At 35.9% G+C, this 20,904-nt stretch overlaps 1 protein-coding gene across 2 annotated transcripts in view; it reads left to right on the top strand.

Moving 5' to 3' along the window:
* The first annotated feature begins 1,145 nt into the window (after positions 1-1,145).
* The window catches only part of shisal1b (shisa like 1b), a 43,629-nt gene continuing 23,870 nt past the window's right edge, over positions 1,146-20,904 (top strand). Inside the window, exon 1 of one of the 2 annotated variants that reach the window (XM_084396835.1) lies at positions 1,146-1,314. The gene's annotated coding sequence lies outside the window, so the exon portion shown is untranslated. Of the gene's footprint in view, positions 1,315-11,351; positions 11,484-20,904 lie in introns of those variants that run through there. The other variant, XM_084396836.1, reaches the window with a different exon arrangement.

Genomic DNA, 20,904 nt, shown 5'->3' with positions numbered 1-20,904 from the left:
TATAAACAGTCCGGGTCTAAAATTAAATACATATAATAATAAAATATAAAATAAATGATATAATAAAATAAAAAAAATGTATAAACATATTTGCTGTTTAATATAATATAATATAATATAATTAACGTTTTTAATTAAAAGTTTTTTTTTAAAGCCTTATTTGGTCCATTTATAAGCTTTTAAACTAAGGAGGTCCTTACAATTGCATTAGATGAAATAATCATATAGATTAAATAGAAGATCAAATATAAATGAAAAGAGTGAAACAAGAAATTATATTTTGTTAAATAAAAAATTTAATTAAGATTTCATATTTATTTATTTACAATTAAGACATCCACAAAGCAAAAACAGGAAAAATCACTTTAAACTAAAGGATGCTTTTAAAAATATTAAATCACTACATCGAAGTAAATTATTAATAATAAAATAGTACTGTATTATGGTAATAAGAATTTAATGAAAAATTGAGAATAATAGAATTACAAACAAAAGGTCGAACATGGATGCACTGTATACTGAGAAACTGAATGGCCCTTAACCATAATAAAAAATCATCATAAATCCTAAAATCATTTATGATCCTAAAATAAGCTCTCTTTTATTTATATGCTATAAAATATAATTTATTACTTGTTTTTCGTGTTTTTGATGCAAAGTGTGACCTGGACATGTTTTTGTGATATTTACCCCAGACTCAATACTCTATTGTTTTATCTTTTCAAACATCCTTCGAGAAACATTTTGCTTGAAAAGCAGTCTTATACTGCCAAAATAATGCCACTCGCTTTATCTAATACAGTGACATTCAGTTACTCGTTTGACCAAATTTTTTATGGGGCCACTGCATGCCTGCACACACACACACACACACACACACACAATTCACCTCACACAACCTCCTCCTCCTCTCTCTCTCTCTCTTTCTCTCTCTCTTTCTCTCTCTCTCTCTCTCTCTCACACGCTCTCTCTCTCACTCTCTCTCTCTCATTGAGAGCTTTACCTTCCCCTCCCTCCGTTCTCACATTGTACTCTCTCTCTCTCTCTTTCTCATTCTCTCTCCATTTGGAGCTCCTGGATTCACTGGTGAGGTCTTCAGCTTTGGCTCTTCTCTGGTTTTTGACGGACACATCCAGGACCCCTGCAGGATCAGGATGAACTCCACATTAACAGCCATCCAGCGAGCTGAAAAAGAGTTTGAGGAGCAACAAAAGACAAACTGACAGATAGAAAGAGAGAGAGAGAGAGAGAGAGAGCGCAAGGAGGAGGACAGAAGGGATTTCTTTCTGAGGGATTCCCTCGCAGGGAAAGGAGGTGAGTGGCGACTGCTGTTTCTGATAACTAGTATTTCCCACATGTGGGGGACGGATCGCTCCGTTTAATTCTGTTGAGAATGAAGAGAGATGCCAGACTTCAGGTGGACTCCATTATCTGGCGTCTTTCTTGTCACTTTTGATTATGACTTTGTGATCTGATGAGAGAACAGACGCACATTAGTGTGTTAATGCCAAAAAACTGAGATTTTGGTGTGTTTTCTAAAAATTTCTAATTACTAAAGAGTAATATGGAATTATCATGATCTTTTGGATGGTAATTTGAAGGTTCTTACATTTTACTATGGTAATAGCATGATTTGGATACAATAGCATGGAAATACCTCCGTTAGAAAAAGTACTGTGGCAGTACCATGATAAGGCGATGGCATTAGATGTTATGGTACTTTATGTATGATATTTACAGAGTAATTAATAGTGCTTGTTTTTAGATATGGTATCATGATAATACCATGGTTTTCCGGGCATATTATCCATGTTTGTTTGTTTTGATACAGCACCATGTAAAAGTACTGCGTTTGTACCATGGTATGTCAGATGGTAATACAATGCAACTTTGAAATGTAATGTGATACTAAAATGCATGTACCCTGAAATTTCAATAGTACCTCCAAGAATACCATGGTAGTAACATGGTAATTTTTGGTACGTTTTTTACATGGTATTATGGTAATACCATTGTTTTGGACATTACCATGATCGTTTTTCCATGGTATATGAATATGATAAATGATAATCATTTAACACCATATATATATATATATATATAAAAAATTAAATTGACAGAAATAAAAATAATATTAGATATAGAATATAGAATAAAATATACAAATGTGGGGGAAAAAAAGTGTCTTTTGGACTATATTTTGCCAGTAACGGCACTTTTTTGGTTTCTTCGAGAACCATGCGCACTAACCGGAATATGGTAATCTTTATAAAGGTTCATGGTATCACCATCTGATGCCATCAATGTACCATGGTATCACCACAGTAAAAGGTTTTCCTTCCCTAAAATCACTCGAGTTGTTTTGAAGCTTAAAGGTGTTTCAGAATTACACTCAACTGGCAGCAGAGTGAAGCTGGTAACTTAGAAACAGGCATATCTGAGCGCTCTCACACACACACACACACACACACCGGGGGGATGGGGGCGGTGGGTGTCTTCCATGGAAATAAAAGCAGAATCCATGTGTTCCACCACGATGGTGTGTGAGAAGTGGTAATGATGGTCTTTACACTGAGAAGTGTGTGTGTGTGTGTATGTGTGTGTGTGTGTTTGCTTGCATGTGCAAACGTGCATTAAAAATCAAAAGAACACAGTGTATAATCAGAATAAATCGTGTTCCTGAGCGAAACTGTGCAATCAGTCCATGAGAGCTTGTGTTCATTACTACTCAAAGCCAGAGGTTTGCTCGTTCAGACAGAAACGGTTTGATGAATAATTAATCGTATATTAGAACGTTTACATCAATAAAAGATTACAACAGGCTGAAAACAAACATCATAGTACTGCGATGATACCGCCCGGCCAATAAATGATCCATAAACCTACCAAGAATTAATGCACATCCTCTGTGTGTGTGTGTGTGTGTGTGTGTGTGTGTGTGTGTGTGTGTGTGTGTGTGAGAGAGAGAGAGAGAGAGAGAGAGAGAGAGAGAGAGAGAGAGAGAGAGAGAGAGAGAGAGAGAGAGAGAGAGAGAGAGAGAGAGAGAGTCTGGAATAGTTGTTTTCTCCAGCAAATTTTGTGATGTAATTAGTGCCAAAGTTTTCATCAACTTCTCAGCATGAGTCTCGTGTGCTGATGGACTGCAATTTATTGGCTTTTAATTAAGAACAAAACAACACAGTGGGAATCCTAAAACACACACACACACTGATAGATTCAGAGCACACATGCCTCATAAATACACAGGTAATAGTTGCCATTGCTATCAGTGCGCCAAATAAAATCAAATTCTCATCCTTCACAAATACTTGAACCTTTTCCATGTTTTTAGCGTAAAAGCATAACGCATCACAAAAGACAACAATATACTGAAAGTGTGTATTCAGAAGTACAATACTCTAAATGATTTTAAATGGAATAATGTTTCGCATTAGAAACAATTAGACAGTTCTGTCATTGCTCACCCTTATGTCATTCCAGACCTGTGGAAAATATAACAAAATATAGTTTGTCAGCATCTGATCTATTATCTATAATCTATTATCAGAGCAAGATAAGGGGAAAGTCGGAGTGTATACATGCACACAAAAGGATCATACCTCTTCCTTCAGCTGAGCTCAGTTACTGTCCATTTAGCAGATGCTTTTATCATCTAAAGTGACTTACAGGACACTAAGTGCAGAGACGGTCCCAATGGAGATGTTAAGAGTTAAGAGCTCTGAAGTGAGAGAAACTGGAGATTAACTCACCTCTACCTGAGGCCAAACACTATTCAGTCTCTTTAATGGTGCTTTGCACCACTTTCGGTCCAGCAAATAACCTTCTTCAAACCAAGAAGCATTTTTCACTGCATCGGACTCTATAGAGCTTCTAGCGCCGTCCCTTCCCAGCGCTGTTCTCGTTGTGTTCGGGCTTCCGGTTTGTTTTTCCACAGCATGAAGGCAAGATGTTTCGGGTTTATGAATGAACCGCTCGTTTTAAAATCTTCCAGGAATATTGACTTTTGTTATTATGTCTGCTTCAATCATTACAATGCTCATGATGACTGTCATTAACTCTACATTAAGTAAATCCACTTGCAAATATAGAAATACAGAGATACCGCAAAAACTGAAGTTCAAGCACAAGATTTTAAAGATGGCTGCGAGTGTGTTTCTCTGGCGCATAAGGTCTAAATTAATAAATTAACAAACAAACAACAATATTTAAAAAAAAATGTAATATTGCATATCTATAAATATATTTTATTTGTTTTGCATTTTTTTTATTTGGTTCTGTAACCAAATGTTATACTACGTTTAATTTTTATTATTTTTTTGTATTTTTCTGTAATAAAAAAAACTATTACAAAAACCCTATAGACATATTAACCCTATATTACTATAGATAATATAAGTAATGCAAAATATGTAAAATAAATAAAACAAAACGCATAATAATTTAATTTTATATAATGTTTCTGTTATAAAAATGTACATTATAAGTAGTCAAACAGACAGATAGATAGATAGATACAGTAGTATCTTGCTATATTTTAATAATAATTTTTATATAAAATGTATTACATATTATTCTCTAAACATGCTAGAAGAATGTAATACATTTTATTTGTGCCTGCAAAAACAATGCAAAATATGTAAATCCAAACAATATTTTTAGTACTGAAACATAATACAAAAAAAATGGTTTAAGAAAAATGTATAACAACTCCCAGTCAGATAAACATATAATGAGCCAAAATCATAGGAATTCATTAATCTCTGCCAAACTTAAAAATGCAGAGCTGAATTGATGACATCATCAAGGACCTAATAGAATGTTCCGTTCCATTTAGAACCCACAGCTTTGGCTCTAAAAGCAGGAGATAATAAATAACAAACACACACATACAGAAGCCTGTGTGAGTCAGTCTCTCAGACACCAGTCGACACTTCAGCCAATCAAAACAGTCGCACAACATCATCATTCAGAACCAGTGAACGATCGCATTTCCAGTCTAAACAGACCTTCTGGAGTCAAATGTTTTCCACAGAGAGAGAGAGCGAGAAAAGAAAGTGCTATTGTTGATTAGTTGAAATGAGAGGATTTTAGTTGGAGTGTCTTCAACATTTCAGTACGACCTTCCAGACTGACATCTGTCTCGACCTACAGTGCCAGCACCTATAATAATGTATGAATCATTAATGAAGCACAAAACCCCCTGAAGTTCTTCATCCTGAATATGCATTAGAAAACCATTAGAAGCCATTCATATCATCCTGATTTGAGCTGTCGTGTATTTCTTCTCCGTGAGGGAACACAGGCCTCTTAAACAATCAGCATCCATTATGCAGCGGTCCACAGCTAATGCTGAGATGGTTTTCAGATCAGATATCCTGGCTCCTGCTGAATGTCACATTATCTTGATTACAGGCTACAGAAACACATTCTCAGCTGCACAATCCAGCCAGGAAATTGATTTGCATCAACATTTCAGCGCCATCATCTCATTGTTTCCTGTAACTTCTGAAAGCGAGAAGCTCAGGTTTAATGGCTGTTTGTCTTGACCACTTATCAGTCGGCTTCCTACTAAAAGCATTGTTGATGCATTATGGGAAATGTTTCTCTAATAGTCAACCTTCCATTTGCAAGACCCTTAATTACGGCGTTGCAGTTAATTGTTTCCTCTCTGATGGGCGGTGACGGACAACACAAAGACCTCAGAGCAGTTTATCATCAGAACCACGGCTAGAAACATATTATTATCCTCCAGCAGACCTGAGTTCAGAGAGAGAGCACAGATTCAGTGGAAACGTGTCAAGGCCCATGTCATTAAAGGAATATTCTGGGTCAGGCCATTTTGCATGCACTTTAAAGGCAGAAATGTGAAGCTTATGCTTGCATGGATTTCTTTTGGTTGGTTGTTATTGCTCATACTTAGAGTTAGTGATTTAAACAAACATGAACCCTAAGCATTAAACTTCAGTGCAAAATACCGCAACATTTGTGCTACAAATACGCAAAAATACCACAAATAATAGCTGGATGAGTGGAGGTGAGGTGGACTGGGTTTCCACGAGGCAAACTGCTGGGGAGAAAATCAGTCAAACCAACCAGAACATCATAGAAACCACCTAGCAATGGCTTAGCAACCACCAGAATATTAGTCTGGTAACCACCTGGACACCCTAGAAACCACTAAATAACCACTATATCCAATAAGCCACCTCATAATGGCATACTAATCACCAAAACACTCTAGAAAAGGACTGACAATCACCAGAACATCATAGAAACAACTTAGCAACAGCCTAACAACCACCAGAACACCCTAGAAACCAATTAGTAATGGCCTGACAACCACCAGAACACCATAGAAACTACTTAGCAACAGCCTAACAACCACCAGGACACCCTAGAAACCAATTAGTAATGGTCTGACAACCACCAGAGCACAATAGAAACAACTTAGCAACAGCCTAACAACCACCAGGACACCCTAGAAACCACTTAGCAACAGCCTAACAACCACCAGAACACAGTAGAAACCACTTAGTAACGGCCTGACAACCTACAGAACACAATAGAAACAACTTAGCAACAGCCTAACAACCACCAGGACACCCTAGAAACCACCTAGCAATGTGCTAAAATCACCTCAGCACCTCTGTCTAACTGAATAAAATCTCACTTTATAAAATAAAACGCAACATGCTTTATCATTGTTCGAAAACCATTCACCAAAAAATGATATGTACATCCAGACACTTAAACTAAAAAAAACCTCTAAAAATAGCCACAATACATCTGGACTACTTTTATGGTATGGGTTAGCCAGTGGGTGCTATATTTTTAAAGAAAGAGAAGCTGGGACATTCTTTCATGGAAAACAAAAGTAGTTATTTTTAAGATATTTGGAACAACATGAGAGTGAATAAAATGATGACAGAATCTGATGTTTTTGGGGGGTAAAGTATCCTTTTAATTTGGATTAAAATAGATTAAAGTGCTCATAAAACAATTAGAGCGCAACTGTACCCTTGTTGGAATAATTAAAGCCATATTTAAGGATGAGAGAACAGTTTCTGTGGAAATATCAACAAACACACAACAACATGTGTGGTGCAGTTGTTCAAAATGACCTAGACTTAATTAAAGATGCACAAATTCAATTTAAGAGTCACACGCCATCTAATCTGTGATCATTATACATAAACGCTAAATTATTTTGACTCCCACATTCTGTTTCAAACCCCTCCATCACAAAGACCTGCTCTCCAGAGCATCTCTGCTCAGTGATGGGTTCATATCCCCGGTCATTACTGAATTAGAGAGGGGAGATGAGGGTTTTCACACCATCACAAGCCTTGTTAACACAGGGTGAATAATCGGTTTTTAATGCTTAACCATTAATAGCTGTGAATCGCATGTACACACAAACACTGACAGAGCAGTTTATTTGCACATGCTCAGTTTTAGTACCCATTTCATTTATAAGCAATGGCTTTATACTCTTCCTTTGATGAATTACTGCTCCCATGACCATTAGAATAAAATAGTTTACTGCCCACTTTCTGTGGGTGTTAACATGAATTGTGCCAGGCAAGTGAGTTTAATAAATAAGACTAAACTTCTAACAAACCTAATTTACTTTAAAAAAGGGCATGTTTGTGCTAAAAAGAATGGCAAATCACATAATTTTACATGTTGTGCAGAAAAAAAGGAAAAAAAAGGAAAAAAGTAAACATTATTAAACAAGTAAATAAAATAAATAGTAAAAGAAAGCACATAAATCAGTAAATAAGCAAAATAAATAAACAGCAAAAAGCTAAAATAAGCAGATAAACAAGCAAATTATCTAAATAAACAACAAAATGCAAATAAACATAAGTACATAGGCAAAATAAATAAGTAAATAAGCAAATAAGCTAAATAAATAAGCACATACATTAGTAAATAGGCTAAATAAATAAACAAGTAAATAAATAAATTAAGCAAAATAAATAAAAAGTGCAACGGTTGAAATCGATACTACAAAGTACTGTGGTAAATGTGTCACTAAATTATTTTCTAAGCATGCAAAAAAATTAAATTAATATATGCAGATTTTAACAGATCCCAGAATGTACTAAATGAAAAATAAAGTACACATTGGCTTGCGATTTATTTCCAAGATAATTCTTCATAAAAGTTATTTTTTTCCCTAAAGAAGTTTTTGATTCACCAGTGTTTTCTTTTTATAACGTTAAAATGAAACTGTCAAGCCGAATATCAATCCCACAGGGCCTGTCCAGCTGTGTGTCACTGGGTCTCAGCTATTTAGAGCCGCAGTCAGGAAATACTGCAACTAAACAAACCAAACAAACAGAAGCGGACAAAACCGCAGCTGGGGGCAAAGCTCCGCGCAGTTTCAGATAAGGAGAGAGCGAGTCCATCATATCTGTGATCCCTTGAGCCTCTCTCGTTCTGTTTATGTGTGTGTGATGATGACTGTTAGATAGACTCTAAACCCGTCTGAATCCCCTGTTGAGACTAAAGCAGAACCACAGTGTGCGCTGTTAAACTTAAACTGCTTTTAGTTGTAGAGCAAAGACAATGTGTTCCAGATTTAGAGCGAATTGGGGTTTTTTAAATAGCATTTTACGAGTTCCGGCAAAGCATCTAGTCTCTAGAATATTCCTTACAATTGAATCCTAGCAGGATTCAAACTACCCAGTAATGACCTGACAATCACCAGAACATCATAGAAACCACTTAGTAACGGCCTAACAACCACCAGAACACCCTAGAAACCACTTAGTAACGGCCTAACAACCACCAGGACACCCTAGAAACCACTTAGTAACGGCCTAACAACCACCGGAACACCCTAGAAACCACTTAGTAACCTCCATACATCCACCAGGACACCCTAGAAACCACTTAGTAACGGCCTAACAACCACCAGAACACCTTAGTAACGGCCTAACAACCACCAGAACACCATAGAAACCACTTAGTAACGGCCTAACAACCACCAGAACACCATAGAAACAACTTAGCAACAGCCTAACAACCACCATGACACCCTAGAAACCACCTAGCAATGAGCTAAAATCACCTCAGCAGGCAAAGTGGACCACAATGTGAAAAAAGTGTTTCAAATATGCAGCCATAAGACTGTTTTGCAAGTACAAAACTCTGAAACAGTAAATAGTAGGACAGGTGGGACAATAAATATCGTTTACTAGCCCCTGATAATAAGACGACGCATAAAATTCGATGGAAACATTTACAGAATAAATCCCTCTGTGCGCAACAAAAACTCACGTGACTTTGCCTCAACAGAGGATGTGATTGGATATCTGGACTAATCAGCGGACCAATCGCATCACAGCATCTCAAATGTTGGTTTGATCTTTCTGAAATGCCTGAGCCAAAGTCTGCCATCAAAATGATTTGGTTTAATTCCCTCAGAAGCGTTTCTCACGATTGTGTTCACAGTGGCTTCCCCGACTCCAGCAACTTCCATTTTTGTTTCGGATATTTTGCGCCAATTTCCCAGGAAGTGACGATTTTGTTCTCTTGAACATGCACATGGGATGGAAACGGTGCTTTGTTCACAAATTATTTATGCGATATTCCAATTTTGTGCATCAGTTATATATATAAGGCTGAACATCGCTACTGAAAATTAACATTTTAGCTGCGTGAGATTCTCCAGTTTTGTTGCTGCCGGAGTATTCGAAGGCTCCGCCCCCTTCTGGAAAGGGGGTGGGGAGCAGCAGCTCATTTGCATTTAAAGGGACACACACACACAAAAAAAAGGCGTGTTTTTGCTCACACCCAAATAGGGGGAAATTTGACAAGCTATAATAAATGATCTGTGGGGTATTTTGAGCTGAAACTTCACAGACACACTCTGGGGAAACCAGAGACTTGTATTACATCTTGTGAAAAGGGGCATAATAGGTCCCCTTTAACTTCTGTCCATTAACAAATTAAATAAACCCAGAATATACAGTAGTCTTTGATGCTGGAGACATTCTCACTCACTAAAAGACATTTTCGGCTTCAAAAGGAATGACTAATAGCATCGCAAAAGAAAGGTTCCTCATTCCAGAATGGCATTTTCACTTTATAAATTGCAGGAGTTCTCAGGGTCTGGGTAGGGAACACAGAATCCTCTTACAGGAGCAGATAATAGCTTGCGTTTTCTCCCACACTGAGCTCTGTCTGACTGGCTCTGGAGGAAGTGCAATACGACGCCGCTCCTGCATTATGTTGTGGAATAATTCTCTCTCGGATCCCTGGCATGTAATAAATTCCACCTATTAAACGCAGCTGGCTCTTGTTAGAAATCTATCCCACTGTACGACTGCTTCCGTCACATAATGACACAGAAGATTCTCTAGGTTTAATTCAAGAGATGGGGAGGCGTTCGAAATGCAAAGGGTGACGAAGGGAAAAAGCTCAAAGCAAAAAGAAATTGTGCACTTCGTTTTATTAAAGTTGGATAGCAAACTTTGAGATCAACCTGTGGATGATATCGGTTGCTATTGGAAACCTTTCGCTCGCTCACATGGGGAATAAATGTTGCAAAACAAGTCGTGCGGCTTACAGTATGAGCCAGATATGCACAAGTTCCCTTGGCCTTATACCCCATGCCAATCTCTCGGTATGGTGAAGGGTATGTGATGACGTGGGGCTATTTTAATTCCAAAGGCCAAGGGAACTTTATCAGGATGCATAGTATCCTGGATCCATGAAATAACTGGCCTTTAAAAATAAAAATCTGCCTGTCTCTATGAGAATTTAACATTACATGACTTATGCACCCTGTTTTTTAAGGAAGAACATTTATTTATTTACGATACATTATTCATTCACAAAGAAAATTGGTTTCCTTAAAGCTTGGAGTTTTCCTCATTTTTTAAGGCATTAAGATCAATTTCCAAAAGATGATTTTTTTATTCCTCTTTTTAGTCAACTGCATATATATATTTATATTATGTATAAATAATATTTTATAAATAACACATTTTTCTTAAATATAAACATGTGTGTGTATTTATATAAAATAATTATGCACAGTACACACATATATTATGTAAATACAAACTTTTATTTTGGATGCGATTAATCGTTCAAAAACAAAAACAAACATGCAGATAAATAAGCAAATATGCATATAGAAAAGGTAATCATTTTTTTGCACTGAAATAATACAGTAGTGCAACTGTTTTATAAATATATACCTCTTCTCTCCTAAACCCCGCCTTGCACAGACACCCCGATGACACCAGACCCTGTCACTCAAAATGATTGACAGACAAAGAGCGCATCACAGCATGACTCTAAACAGCGTCCCACCGTCAGACTTTCGGCTCTTCACAGAGCCTCGGGCAGACACACAGACAGCGGGGAAATCTCCGGACGCCTACTTCCAGCCGTTTTATGAATGTTATTCCATTTTAAGAATTTTAAGACACGCCAAGCACCGACTGCGAGTGAAAATACCTCTGGTGAGTACATAAAACTTACTGACCAGCTGGATAGTCATGCACAGCACAGACTTTTGACTAAAGGCAAGACTTATTCTTGCCAAAAACCATGACAGGAAGTGATCACCTGACTGACATATAACTGTTTAGAGACAGGTGCATTTGTGGAGGAAGAAACTCACTCAATACAATACAAAAGTTTGTAGTTGCAGTACAAAAGTTACAGTAAAAACAGTAATATTGTGAAATATTATTACAATTTAAAAAATAAAAAAACTGGTTTCTGTTTGAATATATTTTAAAATGTAATTTATTCCTGTGATCAAAGCTGGATTTTCAGCATCATTACTCCAGTCTTCAGTGTCACATGATCCTTCAGAAATCATGAAAATATGATGATTTGATGCACAAGAAACATTTCAGATTATTATCAATGTTGGAAACAGTTGTGCTGCTTCATATTTTTGTGGAAACTATGATACACTACTATTTAAAAGTTTGGGGTAAGAACAGTAAAAAAAAAAAAAAAAAACTTTTATTCCGCAAGGATGCATTAAATTGATCAATTTTGATAATTTTATAAAAGATTTCTATTATTCATCAAAGAATCATGAAATAATGTATCACAGTTTCCACAAAAAATATTAAGCTGTTAATAAGGTAATTGAGTGCTAACAATAATTGATAATAAGGTAGCACTTTACTTGAAGGGGTGTGCATAAGACACGTGTCATGAATATGAAGGAGGTCTTATGCATGTTTATGACAACTGTCATTAAGTGTCATTCGCTCAATTATGACATTTTTAATGCAAATATGACATTGTGTGAGATTTCTTTGTTATGGCAACTTGACTTTACAAAGACAACACAACCTGTCATAAATATGTCATAAACATGACACAGCAGATTAATTATCAAACTTAAGAAACCACTTAGCTTTATGGGTTAACATTTCATTAAACTGTCATGTGGTTGGTTATAACATTTTAATGACAAATCAAATTTGTACCACTGTAGTTGAGGTCAAGAAAAACATTCATGACACCGTTATAATGGCCTCATGACAGTTTAATGAAATGTTAACCCATAAAGCTAAGTGGTTTCTTAAGTTTGATAATTAATCTGCTATGTCATGTTTATGACATATTTATGACAATTTATGTTGTCTTGGTAATGTCAAGATGTCATGACAAAGACACTAACAGCTTATGATGTATTGGTTTATGTCAAGTTGTCATAACAAAGACATCTCAAACAATGTCATATTTGCATTAAAAATGTCATAATTGAGCGAATGACACTTAATGACATTTGCCATAAACATGCATAAGACCTCCTTCATATTTATGACATCTGCCATGTCATGATTATGAAGGTGTCATGTCAGTCTTATGCACACCCCTTCAAGTAAAGTGTCACCCAGATTTCTATTCCAAAGGAATCTGTTCTTTTGAGCTTTCTATTCATCAAAGAATCCTGAAAAATATCACTGTTGTGTTTCCACAAAAATATTGAGCAGAAAAACTGTTTTCAACATTGATATTAATAATAAATGTTTCTCAAGCAGCAAATCATCATATTAGAATGATTTCTGAAGGGTCATGTGACACTGAAGACTGGAGTAATGATGCTGAAAATCCAGCTTTGATCACAGGAATAAATTACATTTTAAAATATATTCACATAGAAAACAGTTGTTTAAATTCTAAAAATATTTCACAATATTACCGCTTGTAATTGTAATCAAATAAATGCGGCACTGGTGAACATAAGAGACTTCTTTCAAAAACATTATAAAATCGTAATTATTTTGTCCAGCACTGTATGTCATGCCAATGTTCACAAATAAATTAGAATAAATACTGACCATTTCACAGACAGGAAACGCAGGAAATACAGTTCTGCTCATGAATATCTCGCTGTCTTGTCTCAAAACTGTCTTTGAAATGCAAAATAAAAACCCCGTGCACCTGTTGAAGATTGCCATCCGGGATAGAGGCTTTTCACAAGCGCTTTCTAGCTTTCCTGTGCAATATAGATCAGACGAGACTGTGGGCGGCTCGTGGGCATGAGATCCCAGGCTGAGACTCGCTGGCTGGTAACGTTTTAAGGAATTGAACCATAATATATGGTTCAAATTGCAACAGAAGAACAACAGTCTAAGCCTTGCTGTTTTTATCTGACAAGAGTGAGTCAAATCAGACTGATACACGCGGTGTACTAAAGCTTAGTGTGTGTCAACTGTGTCTAATGCATCGTTATGAGCTTTCTGCCTTTAGGACAGAATAGTAGAGATAAAACAGGAAAAAAAATAGAGAGAAAGAAATGAAATTGTGACAATGATATTTCAACGAGCACGTAATGCAATAACCTGTATTATTTGCTGGAAGTATGCAAGTAAACAACACACATATAATAAATAAATTAGGGATGTGCACAACTGCATATTGTCATAATTGCCTTGTTATGGAAACTGCATATGGTTGGTTTCATGTCACTATTGTTAACTAAAACTATTAAAAGCACACAACAGAATTACTAAACCTTAAATAAAAAAAGGAAATATAAAATAAAAGCCAATTCAAAATATTAATAACTAGTAGCACTTTCAGCAGTGTTATTCAATGACATTTTCAGCAATTGAAAAAGCTGAAATAAAATAAAATATTAGATAAAAAAAAGTAAGCTTATTTCAATTTCAAACTTATTTCAAGTTGCAGTATTAAAATGACTAAAACTGAAATCCTTTATAAAAAGCTATATAAAAATATATATAAAAACAATTAAAAATGACAAAAACACATAACAAAATAGTTCAAATTTAAATAAAAAAGAATTGATATTCGGGAAAAAAAAAAATATTAAGAAATTCTAATAGTAGCCTATATAAATATTGTTAAAATAATACCGACGCTAGACACATTAATTAGCTTCTGTCTGATTTCAGAGGGAAAAATATTAAAATCTATTTTGAATTGTCAAATGCATAATTTTAGCAAGTTTGTGTGTGTTATTCACTAAAACTATTAAAATCATTTTCGGTAATTGAAAAAGCTGAAATAAAAAATATATAAATATTGGATGAAAAACGTAAACATATTTCAGTTAGTTGCCAAGGCAACATTTCTAATTTTTCATTTAAGTTAAAGTACTAAAATGACTAAAATATATATTTTTAAAGCTATATATATATATATATATTCATTTCTTTGCTTCTGTCTGTTTTGGGGAGAAGAATTCCACTAGAAGTCAGATCGGTTTGGTCAGACGCATCATGTTAGCAAGTTTCAGCGGACAGCTAATGACTGTGCAGAGATACAGAAAAATCTTCATATTTCACACACCAATTAAGGGGAATGATTGCTCTGAGGTCTCCTCTGATTGACACACACCCCTACAGGCTGTGATTTGCTTCTAGCCAGAGCTGGAAATGGAGAAAGCCAGAAAGTCTGGCAATATGCTAATGCGGACACTTTATGATAATTCAGACACTGGATGCTAATCATGAAGCTCCGCACAGGCGTGACATTTGGTCCGATTCACAGATAGAGGGCAAAAATACAAAACAGGACAGTGACACGAATGTCAGCGACTCTGATTAAGTCCCACCACATCGAGCGGTATATCATTCAGGTTTATTTACTGCCAAATAAGAAGAACAAAACATGATGTTCCAGCAGAAAAGACCAGAATTGCTGTTCGTGTTGTGCTGGAAAGACTAGCATAAACCAAGTTGGTTTGATGGTCCTTGACTGGTCCGTTTTCTTGCCTAAAAACCACCAAAGAGAAACTACCTGGACCCATAAAACACATTAAGCTGGTTTCCATTGGTCAGACTGGTCAAATGTGATGGTTTCAGACAGGTTTTGTCGAACATTAACTAGCTGTACATTGATGCTGGTTTTTCAGCACGATGTCTGCATGAGTGGGTGGGTGTTTCACTTACTTCTGCAGGTTTATTTCTGTGTTTAGTACAGCGTGATGTGGTTAGTCAACAGCTTATGATAGCACAAGCTGAAAACACATTTAGCTGTGATGAGCGTCGTTCAGTCATTAACCGTAAGTCAATCAGCAAACCGCTTTAACGCTCAGAAGCTTAAGAAAGTAAAATGTCACACCAGAGTAATTATTATATATTTAGAAGCCGTTCTGAGTCACACAAAATTATCTTCGGAGAGCACAAAGAAGCCGTAATACTGGAGGAAGAGGGAGGAACAGAACGGTTTTAGGACCGGAAAACAGGAAAACAGGAACAATGGAAATCAGAGGGAATCTCTAATTTGTTCATAGAAAAAAAGAAAACAAATTCAAGATCAACATGATGGAAGACAACTGACCATGCTAAACAGAGATCCCACTAAAAATAAATAAAAGAATAAAACGAATGATAAATTTAAGTTGTTTCTTAGCCCAAAAATGTATTTATTGAATAAAGAATAAAATGAATTCTAGACAGACAGACAGACAGATAGATAGATAGATAGATAGATAGATAGATAGATAGATAGATAGATAGATAGACATATAGATAGATAGATAGATAGATAGATAGATAGATAGATAGATAGATAGATAGATAGATAGATAGATAGATAGATAGACAGACAGATAGATAGAGACAGATAAACAGACAGACAGATATATAGAGATAGAGAGATAAATAGATTGATAGACAGACAGACAGATAGATAGACAATAGATAGATTGATAGACAGACAGACAGATAGATAGATAGAGACAGATAAATAAATAGACAGACAGACAGACAGACAGATAGATAGATAGATAGATAGATAGATAGATAGATAGATAGATAGATAGATAGATAGATAGATAGATAGATAGATAGATAGATAGACAGAGACAGACAGACAGACAGATAAGACAGAGATAGAGACAGATAAATAGACAGACAGATAGATAGATAGATAGATAGATAGATAAATAGACAGACAGACAGATAGATAGATAGATAGATAGATAGATAGATAGATAGATAGATAGATAGATAGATAGATAGATAGATAGATAGATAGATAGATAGATAGATAGATAGATAGATAGATAGATAGATAGATAGATAGAGACAGATAAATAGACAGACAGACAGACAGACAGACAGACAGATAGATAGATAGATAGATTTTGGGCCCTATTTTAACGATCTGAAACGCAAGTGTCAAAGCGCAAAGCGCAAGTAACTTTGTGGGCGGGTCTTGGCGCTGTTGCTATTTTCCCGGCGGGATAAATGACTCTTGCGCCGGGCGCAAATCTAAAAGGGGTTGGTCTGAAGTAGCTTCATTATTCATAGGTGTGGTTTGGGCGTAACGTGAAATAAACCAATCAGAGCATCATCTCACATTCCCTTTAAGAGCAGACGCACTTTTTCCTTGGCGTATTGCTATTATAACGGCGGATTTGCCAGGCGCGCGTCAAGAGCGGTTCACAGCCGAGGAGAGCAACGCTCTCTTCACGGCCGTAAAAGAGAGAGAAGTGACATTGGGGATGGGAGAAACACACCCAAATTAGCTTCGGCTAAACAGGCATATAATAATGTGGGTAAATGTGTAAGCTAGATGTATGCTTTTATAATAAATTATTATATTTATAATAAATTATCTATCTATCGTTTGTAATAATATGATTTGCAAAAATGAAAACTGCTGCTTCTGTGTAGATTAGAGAATCACAGTGTATGAGCGTTTGTGCACTCTATACATTATGGTCAAGCATGCGCCCTTAAAATAGCATAATGAACAACGCGCAACGCGCCACTGACTTTAGACTAGGTTTTTTCTGGCCAGTGGCGCAATTGTTTTATGGAACAGTAAAATAGCACCAGGGAACGTTTGCGCCAAAACACGCCTCCTTTTTTGCGCTGAACCGCCCAGAGAGCGCAAGTTCATTCCCTAGTTTAGCGACGTGCTTCTGTGGAGGGAAAAGCGCGCTTTGCGCGGGTGCAAAATAGGAATGAAACATGCGTCGGTGTACAAAGTCAATTGCGCTGGGTGCAAGATAGGGCCCATAGACAGATAAATAGACAGACAGACAGACAGACAGACAGACAGACAGACAGATAATAGATAGATAGATAGATAGATAGATAGATAGATAGATAGATAGATAGATAGATAGATAGATAGATAGATAGATAGATAGACAGACAGACAGACAGACAGACAGACAGACAGACAGACAGACAGACAGATAGACAGATAGATAGATAGATAGATAGATAGATAGATAGATAGATAGACAGACAGACAGACAGACAGATAAATAGACAGACAGATAAATAGACAGACAGATAGATAGATAGATAGATAGACAGACAGACAGATAGATAGACAGATAAATAGACAGACAGACAGATAGATAGATAGATAGATAGATAGATAGATAGATAGATAGATAGATAGATAGATAGACAGACAGACAGACAGACAGACAGACAGATAGATAGATAGATAGATAGACAGACAGACAGACAGACAGACAGACAGACAGACAGACAGACAGACAGACAGATAGATAGATAGATAGACAGACAGACAGACAGATAGATAGATAGAGATAGAGACAGATAAATAGACAGACAGACAGACAGACAGACAGACAGATAGACAGATAGATAGATAGATAGATAGATAGATAGATAGATAGATAGATAGATAGATAGATAGATAGATAGATAGATAGATAGATAGATAGATAGATAGATAGACAGACAGACAGACAGACAGACAGACAGACAGATAAATAGACAGACAGATAAATAGACAGACAGATAGATAGATAGATAGATAGATAGATAGATAGACAGACAGACAGATAGATAGACAGATAAATAGACAGACAGACAGATAGATAGATAGATAGATAGATAGATAGATAGATAGATAGACAGACAGACAGACAGACAGACAGACAGACAGACAGACAGACAGATAGACAGACAGATAGATAGATAGATAGATAGATAGATAGATAGATAGATAGATAGACAGACAGACAGACAGACAGACAGACAGACAGACAGACAGACAGACAGACAGATAGATAGATAGACAGACAGACAGACAGATAGATAGAGATAGAGACAGATAAATAGACAGACAGACAGACAGACAGACAGACAGACAGATAGATAGATAGATAGATAGATAGATAGATAGATAGATAGATAGATAGATAGATAGACAGACAGACAGACAGATAGACAGATAGATCAACACTAAATTAAAAAACTAAAAATATTCCATGACGTTCTTGCCTTGTTCTCGCTCTGTTCGTAATCAACAGAAGCGGCGGATTCTCTCGGCACAATGTTCTCATAAAGACGGCTGACACATTCAGAGACACAGTCTAATATTTCATGTTAACATTTCAACTCTGGAGCGGAGATAAAGGCTGCTAAATCAAGCATATTATTAGCCACTGTACTTTATTACTTCCCTTATTAATGATTTAAGAGCTGATTAGCATGTTCCCTTTAAATGTTATAATTATGTCTGGGGTTTAGACAAATATCCATTCTGTTGACTAAGATTAAAGTTAAACGTGAAAGTTTCTCAGGTACAATTTCCTGATATTTCTGTGTAATATCCTTTCTGCCTTGATGTTAAATAATTTTCTTTTTAGCTTTGTACTTCACAAACTTTATGGTGTTTTTTGCAGCACAAGCAACCTCAGATGAGAAGGAAACACACTACGTTTTTAGTTACATTTATTTATCTTTTTCCCCTTGCTTCTTTGGTAAATGTTAAAAGTTTTCATTTTGAAAAAAAAAAAAAAAAAAAAAAAACGTGTTCTGACAAATTGTGCACAATAAAACCATGCACCTTTATTAAGAAAGTAAATTAAACTGACTAAATTAAATTTAAACTAATTAAATTAGTTGAATCTTGTATAACTTATAAAAAAAGTTTAAATATTTTTGTTTAAATCTATTAATGAATTGTGCATTAAAACATTCATTAAGAAAGTATGTCAAATGTGGTCAAAAATAAAAATAATTAATAATAAAATATTTAAAATGATTGCACAAGTTATTTGATGAAAGATTATGATTTATTTTTATGATTGTTTTAAATGTAATGATGAATTATGCATAAAAAAACAAAGACAGTTTGTTAATAAATAAATACATTTATTACATTTATTTATTTATTTAAATATGATTGCTTTTACTCCCATTTATATGCTAAATGAATTAACATAAATGTTATTGTGCACATTATAAATACTGGCTTTATAATGTTTCGTCAAAATGTAGTAACTTACAATTACTTTTCTTGTCAGCTCATGATCCCCTCTTACTGTACTCTTCAGCCGCTCTTATCCAATCACCTGGCTCCATTCTGATACGTAAAGGCCGCCTCCCAATTGATTGTCTATTTACAATAAGTGCAAATATCGAGCCTTGTCGGCTGAGGCTATTGACACTAACTCCGCCCACTGACGTCTGGTTGGGCCAGACAAAATATTTGAAAAGTTTAAATAAAGTGTCTAACCTGTTTATCTGTTAGGGGGATATTATGGGGGTTAGGTGTAGGGAGGGCTGTATTGTCCAAATAAGGTTGCATCCATTTAATAATTGTAAGAAATATAATAATTTACACTATGTTATTATTGCATACCGTTAATGTAAAGCAACACTGAGGTGCAAATAGTATCTGCCACTATTTATAAGTATAACTAACATCTAACTCCTATTTACACTTATCGCAAAGAAAATACAACACATTTTTATATAGTGTAAATAGAATCTAACGCTTTTTTCACATCGTGGAGTCACGTGTCTTTAAGGGATGTGTGTGAACGCACTCACAGATTCCGGAAAATCACTGGCAGCGTGAATGAACCAAAATCAAACGATCCCGGGGACACATTATCCGTGTATTTTCCGGAATCTCTGTGTGAAAGGGGCTTTAGTGTAAATAGCAGCTGCCATTGATAAAATCCCACTGAAGTAAACTGGGTTACAAACTGAAATACACACGGAGTCTACTTTAAAGAGAGCCACTTAAATGTCATTCGGCACATTAGACCTATGAAACAAACCAAAACTCTGCATGTAAAGCATGAACTCATAATGTCGAACTGTTGGGGAATCCCACTCCACTTCAAGTGACTGAGATCAAGAGGAGAAACACACACACAGGCTTGTAGCAGAAGCAACTAAACCAGTGTTTTGCGTACTAAACCCAACAACACCTCATCTTCCACGTGGATATTCTTTAGATCCGTCCTCGTCCACGGAACAACTGTGCATGCCGCACAGAAAACAATGAAGAGCAAAACACTGAGAGAAGTCTGGGATTTGTCATGAGTTTCCTTCTCCTACAGAGCAGCACAATCAGCCCAAATGAGATGAAATTGCCAAACAGTTGCAAAAAATAAACATTAAATCCATCACAGGCTCGAAATGAACAATCCCA

The sequence above is a fragment of the Rutilus rutilus genome, assembly GCF_951802725.1.
Source record: "Rutilus rutilus genome assembly, chromosome: 23".
Lineage (NCBI taxonomy): Eukaryota > Metazoa > Chordata > Actinopteri > Cypriniformes > Leuciscidae > Rutilus > Rutilus rutilus.
This window is presented reverse-complemented; position numbering and strand designations above follow the sequence as displayed.